The sequence below is a fragment of the Lagenorhynchus albirostris genome, chromosome 16 (assembly GCF_949774975.1).
Source record: "Lagenorhynchus albirostris chromosome 16, mLagAlb1.1, whole genome shotgun sequence".
Lineage (NCBI taxonomy): Eukaryota > Metazoa > Chordata > Mammalia > Artiodactyla > Delphinidae > Lagenorhynchus > Lagenorhynchus albirostris.
In genome coordinates, this window is record NC_083110.1 from 66,115,486 (window position 1) to 66,136,468 (window position 20,983).

Here is a 20,983-nt window from a genome sequence, read left to right on the forward strand (position 1 = left end):
TGAACACTGAGACTCAAGGACGCAGCTGCCCTTGCAATGAAGCCCTCACGTGGAAAAGTTGGGTTGAAGGGCCTGTTGGTTGACTTGGGCCTCAGAGTTTCATCTCTGAATCACACACTGTGTCTCCACATGACATCAAAACTGCATCTCAGTTTCCTCATCCCCCCAACGTCTCCTTAGGACAACATTAACTTTTAGCACAATACCCCCCAACAAGACTGTTCCGTTGGTTGGATCTAGATAGGAAGCAAAGGGGTTGGCCAAAAAGATGCTTCACCCAGGGAGTTTCAGAGGCCAGCTATGGAGTGGACTGCAATCCCGGGGACTTCCGTTCCTGCAAACATATGCTGTAGGCAACTGAGTATGTAGCCATGACCCCGGCCTTCCTGGGGTCCATGAGCTGTCCCCCCAAGTGAAGTCTGACCTCTCTCCCTCTCCTACACCAGACCGCAATCACATACCCTCCTCCCCTCCTCTACCCTCGTCTTCAGGAGAGATTAAATCTTTGTTCAAGGTTCTTTTTTCTCCCCTCCAGACATTCTGTGTTTAGAATTACAGCCACCTTTATTTTCAGCTTCAAGCAGATGTTCCAGGCAGAAAAAGCCTGCCAAATGTTTCAGATTACATCCAGGAGGTTTGGGCTCACGCTTTGCTGAATAAGAATCTGTGCTGACATTCTAGAAATCAGTAACACTTTAGGGTAGTGAGGCATCCCTCTTCTATGTTAAAAGGGTAATCCTGAGATGGGTCTGAAGCTCCAGAGAAATCATTCCAGTGCCTCTTATTTTTTTTATTTTTTATTTTTGCGGTACGCGGGCCTCTCACCGCCGTGGTCTCTCCCATTGCGGAGCACAGGCTCTGGACACACAGGCTCAGTGGCCATGGCTCATGGGCCCAGCCGCTCTGCGGCATGTGGGATCTTCCCGGACCGGGGAACGAACCCATGTCCGCTGCATCGGCAGGCGGACTCTCAACCACTGCGCCACCAGGGAAGCTCCCAGTGCCTCTTATCTGACAGGACTTTACAGTTTACCAAGTTCTTACACATCCATGATTTCATTTGCATCTTGAAACAACCCGGAGAAGTAGTCATGACAAGGATTAGGACTGTTACTTTGCAGATGACAGGGCTAAATATAAGAGAGATGTGAGGGCTTGACATGCTTATAAGAGTTTGTTTTTGGTCTCTTACCTTCCAAACCTGGGCACTTTCCACAAATAGCAACATGATACATTCACATATTGCTTTCCTATATACTATATAAAGTACTAACAGGAGTGCGGTATCATTTTATCCCCAGAAAAGTCCCATGAGTTAGATAGGGAACTGTTTTAGTCAGCATAGAACAGGCTATGCTTTGGTAACAAATAAGCCCTGATAGCTCAGAAGCTTAACCCAACAAAGACTGACTTCACGTGCATATCATTTTCTGATGCAGGTCCAGGTGGTTCTCTGAGGTGGTTTTCCTCTGAGTGATAACCAGTATCCTTCCATATCATTCTCCATTTAAAAAATACAGCCTTAGAAGTCACCAGGGGATCAGAACATAATGTTATCAATTTCCCGAAAAGTTTTTTGGCCAGACTATCACTTCTACCTACATTCTATTTGCCTGAACCCAGTCATGACCTCAGCCTAACTGCAAACAAAAGGTAGTTTTCTTGTGAGCCAAGAAGAGTAAATGTAATGGGTTTTGCTGAATACAAAGCATTATTTCTGCCATTTCAAACTGCACCAGCTCTTGTTCTAGGCTGTCTACAAGGGGCTGGCAAATAAAACATCATGGTGACAAACTTTGATACTGTGCCAACTATAGAACAACAACAAAATATCTGTAGGGCAAACTGAATTATTTCAGAGGTAAAGCTCTCCACCAGCTGAAGAATGTTATTATACATCACAACAGGTTACCAGACCAGAGAAAAGGAGAGCAAAATGACTTGCACATCACTGGGGCTGAAATGAAATGCAGGCAGACCTCATTTTATTCCCCTTTGCTTTATTGTGCTTCGCAGATATTGAGTTTTTTACAAATTGAAGCTTTGTGGCAACCCTGCATTAAGCAAGTCTATCAGTGCCATTTTTCTAACAGCATTTGCTCCCTTCATTTCTCCATGACACATTTGGTAATTTTCACAATATTTCAAACTTCTTCATTATTATATTATATTATATTATATTATATTATATTATATTATATTATATTATATTATAGTATGGCAATCTCTGGTTAGTGATCTTTGATACTACTATTGTAATTGTTTCGGCGTGCCACAAACTGTGCTTATATAAGAACTTAACAAATAAACGTGTGTGTTCTGACTGCTCCATAGGCCAGCCATTCCCCCATCTCTCTCCCTCCTCTTGGGCCTCCCTATTCCCTGAGACACAACAATATTGAAATAAAGCCAACTAATAACCCTACATGGCCTCTAAGTGTTCAAGTGAAAGGAAGAGTCTCTCACTGTAAACCAAAAGCTAGAAGTGATTAAGCTTAGTGAGGAAGGCCTCTTAAAAGCCAAGACAGGCTGAAAGCTAGGCCTCTTGCACCAAACAGCCAAGTTGTTAATGCAAAAGAAAATTCTTGAAGGAAATTAAAAATGCTATTCCAGTGAATGCACAGATGATAAGAATGCAAAACAGCCCTATTGCTGATATGGAGAAAGTTTTAGTGGTCTGGATAGAAGATCAAACGAGCCACGACATTCCCTTCGGCCAAAGCCTAATCCAGAGCAAGGCCCTAACTCTCTTCAATTCTATGAAGGCTGAGAGAGGTGAGGAAGCTTCAGAAGAAAAGTTTGAAGCTAGAAGAGGTTGGTTCATGAGGTTTAAGGAAAGAAGCCATCTCCATAACATAAAAGTGTAAGATGAACAACAAATACTGATGCAGAAGCTGCAGCACGCTACCCAAAAGAACTAGCCGAGATCATTAATGAACGTGGTAACACTAAACAACAGATTTTCAGTGTAGACAAAACAGCCTTATGTTGGAAGAAGATGTCATGTAGGACTTCTGCAGCTAGAGAGAAGTCAGTGCCTGGCTTCAAAGCTTCAAAGAACAGGCTGACTCTCTTGTTAGGGGCTAATGAAGCTGGTGACTTTTAAGTTGAAGCCAATGCTCATAACCCATTCTGAAAATCCTAGGGCCCTTAAGAATTATGCTAAATCTACTCTACCTTTGCTCTGTAAATGAAACAACAAAGCCTAGCGGACGGCACATCTGTTTACAACATAGTTTACTGAATATTTTAAGCCCACTGTTGAGACCTACTGCTCAGAAGAAAAGATTCCTTTCAAAATACTACTGCTCATTGACAATGCAATTGGGTTAACCAAAAGCTCTGATGGAGATGAAACATACAAGATTAATGTTGTTTTCATGCCTGCTAACACAACATCCATTCTGCAGCCCATGGATCGAGGAGTAAGTTTGACTTTCAAGTCTTATTATTTAAGAAATACATTTTGGAAGGCTATAGCTGCCAGAAATAGTGATTCCTCTGATGGATCTGGGCAAAGTCAATTGAAAACCTTCTGGAAGAGATTCACCATTCTGAATGCCATTTAGAGCATTCATGATTCATTGGAAGAGGTCAAAAATATCAACCTTAACAACAGTTTGGAGAAACTGATTCTAATCCTCATGGATGACCTGGACGGGTTCAAGACTTCAGCAGAGGAAGAAACTGCAGATGTGGTGGAAATAGCAAGAGAACTAGAATTAAAAGTGGAGCCTGAAGATGTGACCGAATTGCTGCAATCTTATAAAACTTTACAGAAGAGGAGTTGCTTCTTATGGGTGAGCAAAGAAAGTGGTTTCTTGAGACAGAATTTACACCTGTGAAGACTGCTGAAATGATACCAAAGGCTTTAGAATATGACATAAACTTATTTGATAAAGCAATGGCAGGGTTTGAGAGGATTGATTCCAATTTTGAAAGAAGTTCTACTGTGGGTAAAACGCTATCAAATAGTGTTGCGTGCTACGGAAAAGGAAAGTCACTTTATGTGACAAACTTCATTGTCATCTGTTTTAAGAAACTGTCGCAGCCACCCCAACCTTCAGCAACCAACCCCGATGGGTCAGCTGCCATCAACATCAAGGCGAGACCCTCCGCCAGCAAGAAGATTACGACCTGCTGAAGGCTCAGACCATGGTTAGCATTTTTTTAGCAGTAAAGTATTTTTTAATTAAGGTATGTACTTTGGTTTTTTTTAGACATAATGCTATTTCACACTTAGTAGACTACAACTATAGTGTAAACATAACTTTTACATGCTCTGAGAAACCAGAAACTTCATGTGACTCACTTTGTTACAATATTTGCTTCGTTGCGGTGGGCTGGAACTGAACCCGCAATATCTCTGAGGTATGCCTATACCAACAATTTATTCATTCTTTTTGTACATCCATCTACATCCACAAATGATTGAGGAGGTTTCTAATATTAAAGCACATCCAAAAGAAAACCGTTAAGAACAAAACTACTCAAAAAGAAAGAAAGAAAGAAAGAAAAGATAGTCATATAAAGAAGAAATCTAGCTATACCAAATATTTAGGATTGGTTAATCATTACGACTGAACAACTGAGGTTTGTCTGTGAATTTACCAGAAGCTAAAGTAGCAAGGAGAATAGAGAGTTTATGAAATAGCATTTTTGAGCACATTTAATGTCCTAGTTACTATGTGAAATGTTTTACATACATCAGCTTATTTGACCCATACGTCAGCTTATGACCATCAGTTAATGATGGGAGCCACCACACACTGAATTCATTCTCAGTGAGATGACATAGAATGTCTCAAGTACACTCCGTACAAGGCTAGGTTCCAACTCAGCCATGTCTGATTCCAAAATCTGTGCTCTTTCCATAACCTAATAGCTCTCTTTGTCACATAAAAGGAAGCATATAATTAAGTAGATACAAGAAAAAATAGGAGATGCACATACTCTTTATTTTTATTAAAAGAAAAGAGTGTTATCTTAATGAGCTCCAAGTCAGCAAGCCCCAACTTTTCCTCACTACTTCAAACCACTGGAGGTTAAGGTAGAGTTCACCTTGAAGGGTATCAAAAGGGCCTGCAACACACCTGTGGCAAGGAGAGGATTTGAAAGCTGGGGGAGGAATATAGTGCAGGTAAACGAAGGTTAAGATTTCTGTGTAAGGTCACACAGCAAGGCAGTGCTAGTCTTCCAGGCCTTCCCCTAGCACTTGGTTTATTAGATAGGATTAGATTCGATTTTGAAGGCTAAACCACTAAGAGAGAGTGAATTTTCACTCTTACCAACGGACCAGAAAAAAGAAGAAAGAGGAAAACCTGTAGACTACATATTGGTTCCCTTTACCGTCTTTAATTGACGGGGGTAGTCATTTGGCTTACTCAACTTGTTAATGGCATTCTTGCTTCTCATTAGTGCTACACTGCACATCACCCCCATAATTAACAGCTGTTTTCAGTCCATGCCAACTGCACAGGCTCAAGGCTAAAATACATCCTTGCTCAAGCTGGAGACCAGGTATATCATCCAAGGATGGGCATTTGATGGATGGAACACTGTGCTTTGCCTACGTCACAGCCACCTGGAAGCAAAGGGCTGGCCTGGGGTGTCTCAGAAGTATAAAGCTGAAATAAACACTGACAGCGAGTGGCCAGTGAATGGATATGTCCTGAATTACCACACAGGCAGCCTTCACTCTGCGCAGTTCTGAAATGTAGTACACAGATTTCAGGTACCATGTGGTACAGTGCAGCAACACAGTTCCATTTTCAGTTACCATGGCATACGAACTGTGAGAAACTGAATAAAGTAGAAACTCTGCCACCAGCTCATCAGTCAATAACAGATATGGCCCATGGTCAGCGGCCAATCGACTCACATCTTTCAAAGGCTGGCAGTGATTGGTCACTGCACATGTAATTCAGTTCGCTCACAGCCAGCAAACCCTGGAGTGATGTTGCCTCCTTGTCTCCTGGTGATAAACCCATGGGACGTTTGACAAAAATGGATACTCAAAAGAGGAAGTTGGCCAACCCAAAGGAAGGCGCAGCAAAGAAATAGCAAGTGGAAACACCAGGAGCAAAATTCAAATCCAACGTAAATAGCGCAGTAATAGCTGACAGTGGGATGCTGACTGCCACTACTGCAGCGCCTCTAGATAGGCAGCCAGAGGAACTGAGTGAAGGTGACTTAGCCACATGAATGAGGAAAGGGAGGATAATATCCCAAAGAAATGGGCACCTTCAAAACCTTCACTTGAGAGTGTGCGGTGGCGCTGGCTTGAGGGAGTCTGCGGCGGTCGAGCTGGAGACGCGTCCCCCTGTCCGGAGCTGTGATGAGCACCCCAGCCGTGCCCCAGGACCTGCAGCTGCCCCCGAGTCAGACAGCCCAGTCCACGTTCAGAGAGCAAAGAAGACAAAAACTCAAGGAGCATCTGTTAAAAAGAAAAACTTTTTTTGCATACAAACAGGAAAATCAGATATTATCCAGTGGTAGAGACAAAAGAGTGAAGACATCTGAAGGTCAGATCCAAGAAGAGACAAAAATTCTGAAACTTTATCAGCCATTTTTGCCTTAAGAGAATGTCGGTAGACCTACTGGGATCAAGAATAATATAACAATGGAAGAGAACTGTATTCCTTTAAAACCTTCTGATGAATTAACCAATTCAACTACAGCAATTGATACACCTAATTTTGAGGATAATAATCAAACAGTAAATAGAAACAAATGACTACAGAGAAACCAAAGCAAGGTGCTAACATGCCCAAGAAACCTGTGCTTGGATCTTATCGTGGCCAAATTGTTCAGTCTAAGATTAATTCCTTTAGGAAACCTCTACAAGTCAAAAATGAGCTCTGCAACAATGAAGAAACTTCCAGCTACTGTCTCTAAAGCCACAAAGTCTCAGCCTGTAGACACCAGCAGTGTAACAGTGAAAAGTGATAGAGCCTCACATACGACGACTGCCACTAAATTTGTGAGCACTACATCTCAGGGCAGTCAACTTGTGCGACCTTCTATTAGAAGTCACCACAGTAATAACCAGGACACCATGAAACAAGGCATCAGTAGGATGTCTGCCAGTGTTACAGTTTGGAAAGGACCTCGAGAGAAAGAATTATTACAGTTAAACACAGCTTCATCTATTATCAAAAACAGTTCTTCTCAGGACATAGAAAGAAATAAGACACTATCAAGAAGGATGACATCTGAAATGGTAGCCAGGTCTGCTTCGTCTTCTAATACTTAACTGAGAGAAAAGTCAAAAAGCATTGACCAGTGCAGATATACCACGGTGAAAGCAGCTATTGACAGTAGATGGACTCAGCGCAGAGAAACTGCGGAGGAGAGAAAGGCTCGTCGGAGTGAGTGGAAAGCTAGCAAAGGAAGAGTGATGAAAAGGCCTCCCAGCTCAGCGGTTACCCAGCCTGAGCCCGAAGCACAAAATGAAAGACCAGTTGGGTCCTTCTGCACTGCCACGGCAGAAGAGGACGACAACGATTGTTTACTGAAAAAGTAAACAAGACATTTTCTGAATGCCTAAACCTGATTAATGAGGGATATCCAAAAGAAGAAGTATTGGTTACACTGAATGACCTGATTAAAAATATTCCAGATGCCAAAAATCTTGTTAAACATTGGATATGCCTGCTTGTACTGAACCACTTACGAGTCCTATTGAAAATATTATTGCAATCTATGAGAAGGCCGTTCTGGCAGGAGCTCAGCCTATTGAAGAGATGCGACATGCAACTGTTGACATTCTGACAGAGTCAAGAGACATTCTGAAGAGTCAAGAAAAAGTTAAATTTGGAGAAAATATTGGGGAGTCTTGTGCAACCAAGGAACAAATCCAAGAAGCCACCATTGATGATATAAGTGTTAATCTGGGGTCAGAAAAACCGGAAATAGAAAATAAGCATCTTACAAATGTAGTATTTCAAAGTTGTGAAAAAAGAGCAAGATAGCAAAACAAAAGGTCCAACCAGTGATGTTAAAACCCGCAATACATTGGGCTTCCCTGGTGGCGCAGTGGTTGAGAGTCTGCCTGCTGATGCAGGGGACACGGGTTCGTGCCCCGGTCCAGGAGGATCCCGCATGCCGCGGAGCGGCTGGGCCCGTGAGCCATGGCCGCTGAGCCTGCGCGTCCGGAGCCTGTGCTCCGCAACGGGAGAGGCCACAACAGTGAGACGCCCGCGTACCGCAAAACAAAACAAAAACCTGCAGTACAGAAATTAGGGCGGGTTGCTTAATTAAATATAATGTGTCTACTACTCCATACTTGCAAAGTGTGAAAAAGAAGACGCAGTTTGACTAAACAAATTCTGCATTTAAACAGCTAAAGTTTCTCACACCAGTTAGACGTTTTCGATGTCTTCAAGAGAAGACTTCTAAATTGCCAGATATGTTAAAAGACCATTATCCTTGTGTGTCTTCACTGGAAGTGTTAACAGAGTTGGAAAGTGAAACTGACGCTTTCGTGTGCTGCCCCAGCGCAGCCCTGTGCCGCATGTACTCGGAGACTGACAAGACAGAAGAGAAGTGAAGCTCTGAAAGGAGTGGGGTTGTATTATTCTGAGTTGGTTGGTTGGTTTGTTGTCGCTTTGCATGTCCCTTAGGTCAGGAGTTGCCAAGTACCTAAGTATTGACGGCAGTCAGCACTTACTCATGTCCACTCTATAGCAGGTGTTGCCTTCTGTGCGTCGGAAAACTAATCCTACCTTGTCAATCTCAATAGACTGACTTTTTCTCTAAGACAGGTAAATTTTGTCAAGACAGAGTTAGCTTGCTTTATCACCCAATTCTAGTAGCCCAGACTGCTGTGGTCTCCTGTGTTTCTGGGACTCTGCCCCTGGTTCTTCACTGTCACTCTCCAGCAATGCCAATGAGTCTGCATCTGTGGTCTCTTGGCCTCTTTCTTTTTTTATTGTAGCCGTGGTCCCCAAGAGGGATAGTTAATACTCCATTTCTACGAGAAGATACTTTGTTAGAAGCAAGAACATGTGCCTAGTGGGCATTCAGAACTTTAAATCTGAGTTCCTTTCTTTAGTTCCTTGACTATCTAAAATGTTAAAAATTTTAACTTCCATCACTTCGTCTGATATAGTTTATAGACTAATAGAAGGGAGTTAGAGAAGGAATATATAATATTTCATAAATGTCATCCTAGTTTAGGTAGTATTTCTAAAATAACTAATACTTAAAATTGATTTCTTCCTTGTAATATAAAAACCTCATGTCTCCTAAAACATGATAGTCATACACAGTAAGTAGGTCTCTGCTTCCCACACATAAATACCACCAGTAAAATTGTTTTGTAAGTCTCTGAACTAATACTTAAATGGCATACATTCTTCACCAACTCTACAGTTTCAGTTAAGGATTTAGTCATTGTAAAAGATTAGGTAGTTTTAAAACTGCATAATATGAATGTGGTTGAAAATCACATACTTACTCTTATTTACGTTCATTAATTCCATTTGTAAAATAGTGCCAGTCTTTGTTCTATTTATTGTCTTATGTTCTACTGAGTAGGGTTTTTATTCCTTTTAAACTGTGTACCTAATATGTATACAATAAATGAAAACATCTATATATTAAAAAAAAAAACCTTCACTTGAAAAGAACTCTTAGCGCTGTTTTACAACCTTTAAAGTGAATGGATAAAATGTTGGAAGCTACTCCAAACTTAGAAAGAAGCAAGACAGTTTGACAAGGCACAGAAAAGATGTTGACACAGGCAGTATTATGAGTTATATGATGAGGAGAAGGCAGGCACTGTTCAAACTACTATTTATAACTTTTTTTTTACAAGAAGCAACACATTTTTATTCTCGATGTTTCTGATGTTTTAAGTAACACTGTATTAAGTGAATATTAGTTCTATTTTTCCCATATCCCTATACTTTCATAAGTAACAGTAAGAGAGCTTTTAATGTTTTGATGGAAATTCTTAAAGGTCATAGAACAATAGTGAATTATCACGTTGATTATCAAGACCGTTTTGTGTGGATTTTGCATGATCATTTTTACAGTCCCACATTACCATGAAAAGTAAGGACTTCCTGTATTTCCCTGATCTCTCACTGAGGTGTTCTGCTCATATAAGGCATAATACAAAAACAGTGACCCCATAAAAGGTGCCCATAGCATGCATGGGATAAGGTTCACAGGCACGACCTATGTTCATTTAACTAACCTCTGCTTAGGGTTTCAGCCTGGATAAGTCCTAAAAATGAAAGAGGCAAATTGAAAAGTCATGTGATCTTTTCGAGGCAAGAGCTTGTGGGATCTAAGTTGTATATGACTGCAAGCTTGTAGGTTATCCAAAAGGAAGATCTATATATTTAAATGCAAGTGCTAAGCAGATATTTGGAGTTTCCACTCTGATTCTCAGAAGAAACCCAGGCTAAAGATAAATAACTAGGAGTCATCGTCCTGCTAGTTACAGCCAAGATCGTTAGCCACACCTAAAGTCTGCCCAAGAGAGTGAGACAGACTCTACCTTCTGTATCTCAGTTCTTTTAATGATAGAACCCAGATTTTTTTGTTCTTCTCACCCCACGTGGTTAGATGTTCAGGGCCTCTTCCCTGCCACAGAACATAAATCCTTATCAGTCTAAAACTGCAAGGTTAGGGCATGGGCCTGATGTAGCTCCTCCCATTGAAGTGAGAGCTGAGGGCTTCTGGGTAAGCATCCCTCGATGATGACAGGAGAGTGAGACACAAACATGTCTATTTGTGTTAGCCAGATTGTATCATGTAACACCTAGGACTCAAAGTCAATTGCAACAGCAAGAGGACAAGCCTAAGAACCAAGATACCTGCTAAGGGGAACAGAACAAAAGAGGGAAGTGACCTGAGCTGCTAAATTAACCCACCTGGAACTGACCCATGTGGGGATTTCTTGACATGTGAGACACGTGTCCTTACAATGTAAGCTGTCACTTGCAGCTGAAACATCCTAATACATCAGACAAAAACCTGAGAAATGACAGAGACTAGAGGAGCCAGGGAAAAAGACAAGAAGGACTCAGGGGGGAGGGAAGAGAACCATGAAGTTCCAAAGAAGGGACCGAACGGGGAATCCTGGCTCCAATGGATCTCTCTGATCCAAAGATTTTTTTTCAACTTTATTGAAATCTCACTGACAAATAAAATTGTAATATATTTAATGTGTGCATCTGATCCAAGATTTTTCAGTAGATAATCTGCTTTCTCTTACAAGTGGTAATGCCATTTCCAAATATAGATGCAGGTCAGTGAGGACCTAAGAGTCAAGTAAGCAGGGGAAGAAAAATCACTGCCACTGCCTTAACCAGAGAGAATTTGGTATTTAGTTTTTCTTTAAAAATCTTGATTACATCTTTCAAGGCTCTCAGGCTGCTGACACATACAAAATGAAGACGAACATCTTGGCAGGTGGTAGAAAATGAACAAGCACAGGGAACCAGAAACAACAGAAATGAGATAACCTGGAGCTTCAGTAATGCTGAAATTATCCACAACACAGGAGATGACTATTAACAAAAGATACCGATAAAGGACCAAATGGAACTGCTAAAAACTAGCCCTATCGTGTTTCTGCAGTTCAAATGAAATCAGATGTGGCATCTGTATTTAAGCAAGAAATGTCTGTGGGGAGATTTTGTTGTATGTTACTGAATTGGAATATCAAGACAGAATCTTCTACTCAATAGTCTTAAAAATTAAATAAAGGGTGCTTGTATAATGAATGGTTTGTAGTTATGATGACACAATGCCTAAAGGCTGGGGTGGTACAAATTACTGTTCTGGACCTGAAACTAGAGTTAGGTCAAGAAAGACAATTTTCTCCTCTTATGTGCCAACTACCGAAGATCAAATTCATTGTGTAGAGGTTAAGAGCTCTGGCTTTGGAGTCTGACAAACCTGGATAATCCCAGCCCTGCCATCATTTGTGATATGATCTTATGATCACAAAGTCTCTGAGCTTCCGTTGCCTCGTGTGAGACTAGGAGCAATTATAAGATTATTTTTATATATATATATATATATATATATAAATAGTTATTATAAATATTTAATGAGACTGTTCTTGTAATAACCTAAGTCAAAATGACAGAAATAACCAATATACATTAAACATGTATCATGTGGCAGGCATTTTATTAAGAGAAATGAAAGAGAGAGACGAGAGTTGGGTTCATGAGCGAGGCCTAGTTAGTGATGAGAAAATGCAGGCTTGTGTTGAAAATGTGGGGAATTTGGTTTCTCTCTAGATCAAGGTGACTTAAACAGTAGTTTTCATCAGCAAGACCAGTCAATTCCTTAGACAGACAAGGTATTTAGCTTATATTGAGTAATTTGAGTGACCTTAATAAGACCTAAACTTGCTCCCTCATTTTTGTTTGAAGTTCTATTATGTCTTTGTCTTAAGTCTTGCCCTCCCCCTGCAGAATTCTGTAACACACATGTGTTCTGTAAATCAGCCTGACATCTCTTCCCTCCTTCATTTCTAACAGTCTCTTCCTTCCTTTGAAGACCTGGACATTCCCTGACCCCAAGCATTTCTGGTGGGGCCTTCAGTTCACCATTCCCCCAAATCCTGGCTGTAAAGGGGATGGGGAAGATGGGCAGGGGTGTCACATGACCCAGCCCCAGTATGATTATTCTATCTCAATTCTCTGATCCTGAATGGGCAGGTGACTCTGGGATTTTATAATTGGGTGTTTAGACACAGAAGCCTTCCGTCCCCTGGATTACAGGCTGTGACCCCCAGAACTGCTGTCGTATATATCTATTATATATATATCTACTGGGAGGAAATAAATCTGCAGCAGGAGAAAATGAAATCAACAAAGAGAAGCAGAAGGAAAAACACAGCTGAGAGACGAGAAGCCCTGAGGATACTTATTTAGGACCCCAAATTCAGTCGCATCTCAAGTTAGCCTCTCCTCCATCCTTCCCAGCTATGGAAACCAACACATTCTCTTTTTGCTCAAGCTACTTTAATTTGAGTTCTGTCACCTTTAATCAAAGAGTCCAGATTAATATATACCTAATCTAAAGCAAGTGCGTGATTATTTAACTAAAAGAAAAGAAAAAAAACCTAACATTTTGAGGTGGAAAAACATGATGGAAACTGTAGAATGAAAATGCTTGAAAGTTGCTGGTTTTGAACACAGTTCTACCTCCACGGATCCTCCACGGATCCCTTTGAGATTTCATGGGGAAACTTTACCCTGTATGTGTGTACTTCTTTCTGCCACCAGAGACTTGTGAGTTCCCAGAAAGAACTTTTGTCTGCTCCAGGTCAGTTGGCCCCAAAAGAATCATTTGCTGGGGTCACAGGGTCAAAAGCTCTCTTGGATGTTCAGACTGCCTGTAGCTAATGTAAAGATTTCTTGCTGCCAGACTGTTAAAAGGGATTCAAGCAGAAAGGTATGGGAGAAGAAAGTTAAGAGGGGAGGTGTGGAGCTGAAGCCAAGTGGAGGTAACCCAGAAGAGGCAATAACTCATGCTCAAGACAGGTCAGGGGATGGAAATAGGAGAAACAAGATACCAGGGTCAGTCTTGAGTCTACTGATGACAGGACGGGAAATATCTGTTTTCAGCCTTTCCACGCATTTATTAAACACAGTGTTTGATGGCTCTGGAGAACCAAAAATAAAATAGCTCTGGTCCCAAAGAGTCAGAAATAGAGCATACATCTAGGATGAATTCCTTCTGTCCCCCAGAGCTCAATCAGCTTTCTAAACTTATTTAACCATTGATCCCTTCGTTTCCTGAACACAAGTTTCTGTTTTCATTGTTGTTTCAGATAACAGTGTTAACATCGTCCGGTAGTATTAGGACTACCTCATCTTACTTAATAATAGCTTTCATTTATTGAGTACCTGATATGCACCAGGCATCCCACTAATCTCATTCCATTCTCACAGCAGGCCTGTTACTTAGGAGGAATCATTGTCCCTATTTTACAGATGAGGTAACAGCCTCAGAATGGTTAAGTCACTGCCCAAGGTTGCTGCTGTTCAAAATGCTGCTCTCTGAGCTCTTTGCTATCAGTCAGCAAGGGAAAAAGCAACCTACTCTAGGATGTAAATCAATGCCCTGCTGCTTCCTTCATTGAGAAAGTTTTGCTTTGGGGAAAAAAAAAAAAAAAAAGTCAGCAGACTAATGGTGCTTTTAGTGATGTAGCTGATTTACATTTTGGCACAAGCTCCTGGTCTCTTCCCTGACTGGTGACAGCTTATGGACTGAGGGTGGTCTTTGTGTAGCACTGCTGCTGATCACAGAACTACGTGAGGAGAGGAGCCAGGATTCGAACCCAAGCGTGCCTGGCTTCAAAGCCTTGTCTCTGAAAAACACCCTACAACACTGTGAGTCAACTATACTTCAATTAAAAAAAAAAACCCACCCTGATCTACTGTCTCCTGTAATGCAGTTCTACTGTCACCCACAATTTACCCAGGCTTCAGGCCATACCAGTTGGATTTCCCAAGCTATTAGATACATGTCCCCTCCCCCAAAAGTTTATATTCTCTTTCAAAGATAGACAAACCCATAGTCCAAGCAGAACCTGTAGAGTCTGTGAGACAAATACGTTATGACGTGGCCATAGACCTGGTAGCTGAGCTGATGCATTCCAGAAGCAGGGAGCATCTGAGCCACACACTGACTTGTGCCCCTCTTCTCAGGTAGGGGGGAGCTTGCCACAGAGTCCCTTTCTAGACTTGTTTCTCTGTAGCTTATAATTAGGCATTGTCACTTTGATGACTAAATGAATTAGTGAGGATGACATGGGGACTCAGCAAAGGCTGAGATGGGGAGACTTTACAAAAATAAACAGCCAGAAAAAATTGTTCTGAAACAGTAAGGCAGACTTGTGGGAAGTCAGCATCAGGAATTACATGTGGCGTCCTATGATGATTTAAATGACAACATGCCAGGGGCATCTGTTCCTCTCTCCATCCTTGAGTCTTGTCTGTATTTGTATTTCCCTTTGAAATAGACACATTCCCTTCTCTGACTCTTACAGGGATATTCTTTCATTTGAACATTTATTGAGTCCTAGTGTGTGTCAGGCATGATATTGAGTACTTAAAAAAACAAAAACAAAAACAAAACAGCCAAACAAACAAAAAAAACGAAAAAATACCCTGATGCACCACAGAATTTCAAATAAAGCAATTCTACAGTCTTAGACCCCATCCAAGGAAACTGAGAAATAAGGATCCAATAAAGATCTTATGATCACACCAGCTTATTACATAGGCCTATAGCTGAACTCTGAGGCAAGTTAGAACAAGTCTTCAGGATAATAATAATAGTAACAGGCAACACTTACTGCTGATCCAAGTATTATGTCAAGTACTTCACACATGTTATTGTATTTGATTCTTACAACAATTCTAAGAAGTAGGTCTTATTATTTGCTTACTTTCATGGATGGGGAAATTGAAGCAGAAAGAGGTTACTTAACTTACCCAATGTCACACAATTAGTGAGTGTTATATTTCAGGCCGATGCAGCCTGACTGCAGAGCCCTTGTTCTCCGCTTTCAACTTCTTTGAAATGGACTGTCAGGTTTCCTTTCTACCAGCTGAAGCCTACTTTTTATTTCAATTAATTCGTCAAGAACAGGAACACGCTGAATTCAACCACCTATACTTCCAGGCTTGGGGATGGCGAAAACAAGGAGGCCTGTGCCCTTGTCAGCTCTCTCGGCCCTTCCACTCTGGCTGGGCTGACAGGACACGTGGGCAAAACACCACTCACGGCCAAGATCCCTTTAGATATAATAGCATTGGATCACACTGCTGGGCCAAACTCCATGGTTCACACCATTTGCAGAGAGACTGGAAAGCAATCTAGAGTACTGGTCCCAAACTGGTGTACTTAAAAAATACTGATCTCCACCCCCAGAGATTCTAATTTAATTAGGCTGGCATACTACCTGAGCCTCAGAGCCTTAACGTCTACCTAGGTGATTTTAATATCCCATAAAGTATGAGGATGACTGATCTGTTGTTCGTTGTGTAGTGAATCAGAGTAAAGAACTAGAGGGACCACTGCAGGCTATTAATTTTATACACAGTTGCCATATTACTACCTACTTTCACATAACTTATTTAGACATCTCGATCAATGAGGTACCTTTTGTTATACCCACTTTACAGGTGAGGGAATTGAGGAGCAGAGGGGAAAGCAACTTGCTTGGGGTAGAAATCAGAGTCAAGACTTCCACCTGAGGCTGTCTGCCTATAAAGACTGTTCTCTTAACCACTAGCCTATTATGCTTCCCCACAGAAAGAGAGAACTCTCAAAGGAGGTGGATCAGGGCTGTACCCAGAAGGACAGACGCAAGGTCAAGGAACGGGAAGCGTACATATAAGAAGGATGGGTGCTCAGCAAAGCCTGGATGTCTCTGGGCGTAAATGCATATATATGGACAAATGCATATAATTCTGAGATGTTGAGAATTTCAGTCAAGAGCGTAATAGGCCATCCTCACCGTGGACCAAGCCATTTTGGCTCTAACATTTTTGTTCTTCCTCTGACCAGGTCTGAAGAGAGAGGTAGGTGACCTAGGATGTGTGAAAGGCTGGGTAGGGCCACGGTGAGGGATTCCTAGAATGTGGTAAGTAAAAGAGAAGTAGAGAAATGGGGGCCCCTGAGAGCAGAGGACTTCAGGAGCTGCAATATCTGATATCTGGTCCTGGGTTTACCCGGATATCACTGCTGCTACATTTATGACACTGACTATGTGTCAGGAAATGCTCTCTCTTCTTCACAAGATATTGATTCATTTAAGCCTCATCGAAGCCCTATGAGGCAAATTCTATCATGATCCCTATTTTACAGTTGAGAAACTGAGGCAGAGGGAAGTTAAGCAACTTGCCCAAGATCACGCAGTTATTAAATAGCAGAGCTGGAACTTGAACCCAGTAGTCTGGTTCCGGCACCTCTCAGTGATAATGACAATGGCTAACTCTTACTAGACTTACTCCGTGGGAGCCTGATATTTCACACACATGATCTCATGACCTCCTGATAATCACTATGAAATAGGCTTCTACCGTCACTGCAGTCATTCTACAGAAGAGAAATCTTGGTACCAAATACCTCAGTCTGGCACTACCTGTGCTTTGGAAGAATTAAGGCAGGGGCTGGGCCCATCGTTTGGGATAAGTGGTGAGGGGAGAGCACAGCGGACAGGAGGCGCAATTTTGAGGCACCATTTTGAGATCTACCAAGAAACCAAAAGAAGCATTTTGAACAAGCGGGTGCGATTAGACCAGGTTTGTGGGAATCAGCGGCATTCACTGGGGCTCTTTGGGAGGCCTTACAGAGGACACTACTCCTGGGAATCAAAGCAGATTGAGAATGGACTATGTTCATTGCCTATCGTAAGTAAGGTGCCTACTTGAGGTCTAGAGAACTTGGATTCATTCAGCAAATACTTTTTGACTCTCTTCTATGGCCCAGGCACTGTTCTAGGAATTTGTAGTTTGCCGGTGAACTAAAGAGACAAAGGGCATGCATCTTAGAGAATCACATGTTCTAAGGAGCAGCTTCTTAGCAGAAAAGGACAGATGAACAATTCCTGCCCCTAGGGATGCTGAATGAAGGGTTAAGAGAACTGAATTCTAACATGTCCTACACTGAAGCTCTCCATCATTCACTCTCTGGGTCTCAGTTTCCCCTTCTGTAAACTGGATCGTATTCCTACTTTACCTGTATAGTGGGAACAGAGGAAGATAACAAATAGATGATCAAAAAGAAAGCATAGTGTAGCCACAAACAACAAACTCTCCTTCTGCTTTAAACCCACTTTCCCGAAAACCTTTATATAATTGCTGATAACAGATCGCTCAAGAGCGGGTGAGGACATGTTGCCTATTATTCTTCATTTGAGCTCCAGGACTCCTGCTCTCTAGAGGGCCTTAGCAGATGATTAACAAGTCGTCTGATGAATATGCAACGTGATTCTGTCTTAATAAGTTTCTCAGCTGTTGGGAAATTGACAAGGGAAACAAAGCCATAGAAAACAAAGCCATGGAAATACGTAATGTGGAAAAACTGCCTGCCCACCTCTCAGAGCTCCCACAGATGTGTCTCTCAGCCACAGATGGGCCTGGGCTTTTCCAGAGATGCAAAATGTGCTGCTGGTAGGACACACCCACCCAGTCAGGGGTACCCACTCTGAAAGCATCTTCTTTCCCCTTATGATTTGCCTCCTCAGCCCTCTGTCTCTGAATTCTCAATACGGACAGATACACACACACACACACACACACACACACACACACACACACCATTTTTCCATATCAAATCAGAAGCAGGAAATGCTTACTTAGGGACAGGCACAACAGACTGAGCTAGGGTCCTAAGATAGATAGACCCGTATTAAAATCCTGACTTCCCCACTTACTAGCTACTCAGTCTTGGCAATTCATTTAATCTTTTTGAGTTTCAGTGTCATTGTTAGTAAAATGGGCATAATAACCCCTACCTTATGGTGTTGTGATCAGGATTGCTTGTAGAGAGAGCTCGGAATATGTAGGTGTTTAATAAGCAGTAGTGATTGTGTTAACTAATGTCATCATCACATCACCATTTCACATAAGATCAAAGCCTCCTTCTGAGTTTTTGTCGACATCTATTGACTTTCTTGTCCAGCATCCATTCCTCCCTTTTCTGCCACTAGCACTCCGATTATCCTGTTCCCCAGCGCACAGGGGGAGGGTAGAACCGACTCTACTAACCCCTGGCCACAGTGATTGGTTTTTGACCCAATCCAAGCCAAATTGCTGCAATCCTCTGACTTTAGTTGGAACTGCTAGAAAAAGTCCTCATCTTATCTGGACTTCAACTCAGGAAAAGAGAAACCTGGAATTTCTAGAGGCACAAGGAGAGAGGATGGCTGAGATCAGCAAAGAAAGAAAGCAGAGCTAAGAAAGAGACTGTCCTGATGACACTGCCTGAGCCCCTACATCCAGCTGTATCTGAAGCCCTAGTACTTTCAGTTGCACAAGGCAACACACTCGTGGCGATTAAGTCAATGTAACTGAAGGTTTTGGTGGGTTTGGTCACATGCAAACTAAACATCTCGGACTCGGTGCATTTCACTGTATATAAATTGTAACACTAGAAATGTATTTTTAAGTCAATGTTTTTTTCTGAGCTCTATGCAGCTTACCATATCTTCCCAGGAACAATTCTCATTGCCATTTTTACCAAGACATCTCTACGTAACTCATTTTTGGCCCATAAATGTGGCCCAAGTGCTAAAACAGCAGGTTCACACCACCTCCTACACAGTATCTGTGATTTGACATAGTCTTGCATATTCAATAAAGATGTTAATTGATGTTTCTTCTAAACTCTGTGGGTTTTTAATGTCTTAAGATACATAGATTAAAATTCACAGCATTTGTAGGCACTGATGTTTGGTTTCAGTTTTCAAGACTGTTATTTTAAAATGTGGGGATCTTCCAGGAAACATTAAGGTCTTGTTTACATGCAAACTATAGTTTAATTCTGCAAATCGTAAGAGTTTCATGGAACTCTTTGAGGGGAATATACATGGGAATAACCACAGTCAGCCTCCTGTCTTTATGTTTGTTGACATACGGCCAAATGTGCTTCATCGTTATTCTTCAGTAAAGTGCTATTTGTGTGTTTTGCGTTTCTCATTAACAACTGGTTTTCTTTCAGCTCATTAACACTTGGGCCAAGTAGGTGGAAAGTGTACATGTCCAAGCAGTACATGGAGATGTTGCAGGTGAGTGAAGACAGAGAGGAACCACAAAGGTTGTGACTGTGCACAGGGGTCAAGGTGCTGCCCACTTCCACGGTTCTGAACGGGCTGCGAACAATGGAGTGGCATCGTGCTTGCTATTTACTCAGTGTTGGGTTCTGAGGGCAACCCACACTGTTCGTGCCACGTAGCGGCTATTCTCCGTTGTAGCTAATGAACGCCCTTATGTCCTAGTTTACATTACAGCTACTTAGATTAAGCATGCTTTTGAGTTGGACAGGCCTAAATTCCAATGCTGGTCATGACACCTTGATTTGGATAATTTACTTCAATCTAAGTCTGAATCTCCTCATCTTTAAAATGGGGGCAATCATGTCTACCTTCCAGGGCTGTGTGAAGTACGCAGCACAGGCCCTGGTCCATGGATGGTCCTCTATAGATATTTGCCCCCTGGCTCTTCTGCTCCTCATGAGCTGTTCATGAGTGTTTCATCTTTGTGTGCCACCAGCTCTTAGAAAGACAGCACATGCTAAATGTTTCTGGAATGAATGCGTGAAGTCATTAGTGCAATTATTTGATTGTTTGTCTCTCCTGCTAGCCTGGACCGAACTCCAGTAATAAACTCCAGGAGCTGGAGGAACGGGTTTACCTGTGCTCATTATCTTCTCCTCAGGACCGTGGCACATGTCAGGCATTAAATAAACATTTACTGAGTGGATGAATGAGTGACCAAAAGACACGACCATCATTATTGGAGGCAAGACGAAGAAATAGAGCTATTGGCCATGAGCAGTGTGTGCACGTGCGTGTAGTGTGTGTGTCCATACCATTCCACCGTATCCGTACCCTGAGAGAGGCAGAGAAGAGGCTGTACTGAACAAAGGGATATGGAGATAGGGGGAAAATATGTTTAAAGAATTTAGAGAAGGGATGAAAGGGGAGAATCAAAGTCTGGCTTAGAGTTGACCCCATAAAAGCCATCTTTGGGGTTCTGGGGGAAGACCATCACCATTTACAAATAAGGGTAATTTTGAATCCCCCTTTAAAATATGTTTTCAATTCTTCTTATCGCATGAGTAGAACTACCAGGATCACTTTTGTTTTCTTGCTATTAAATTAATAGACTATTTTTTAAAAGCAGTTTTAGCTTCACAGCAAAATTTAATGGAAAAAAAAAAAAAAGAAAAAAAACATTTAATGGAAAGGCCACAGTTCACACGTACTCCTGAT

The 20,983-nt window shown here is 41.8% G+C and overlaps 1 pseudogene; it reads left to right on the top strand.

The window, feature by feature from the left end:
• The first annotated feature begins 6,337 nt into the window (after window positions 1–6,337).
• On the top strand, window positions 6,338–8,551 carry LOC132507277 (cytoskeleton-associated protein 2-like; annotated as a pseudogene).
• Window positions 8,552–20,983: the final 12,432 nt, after the last annotated feature.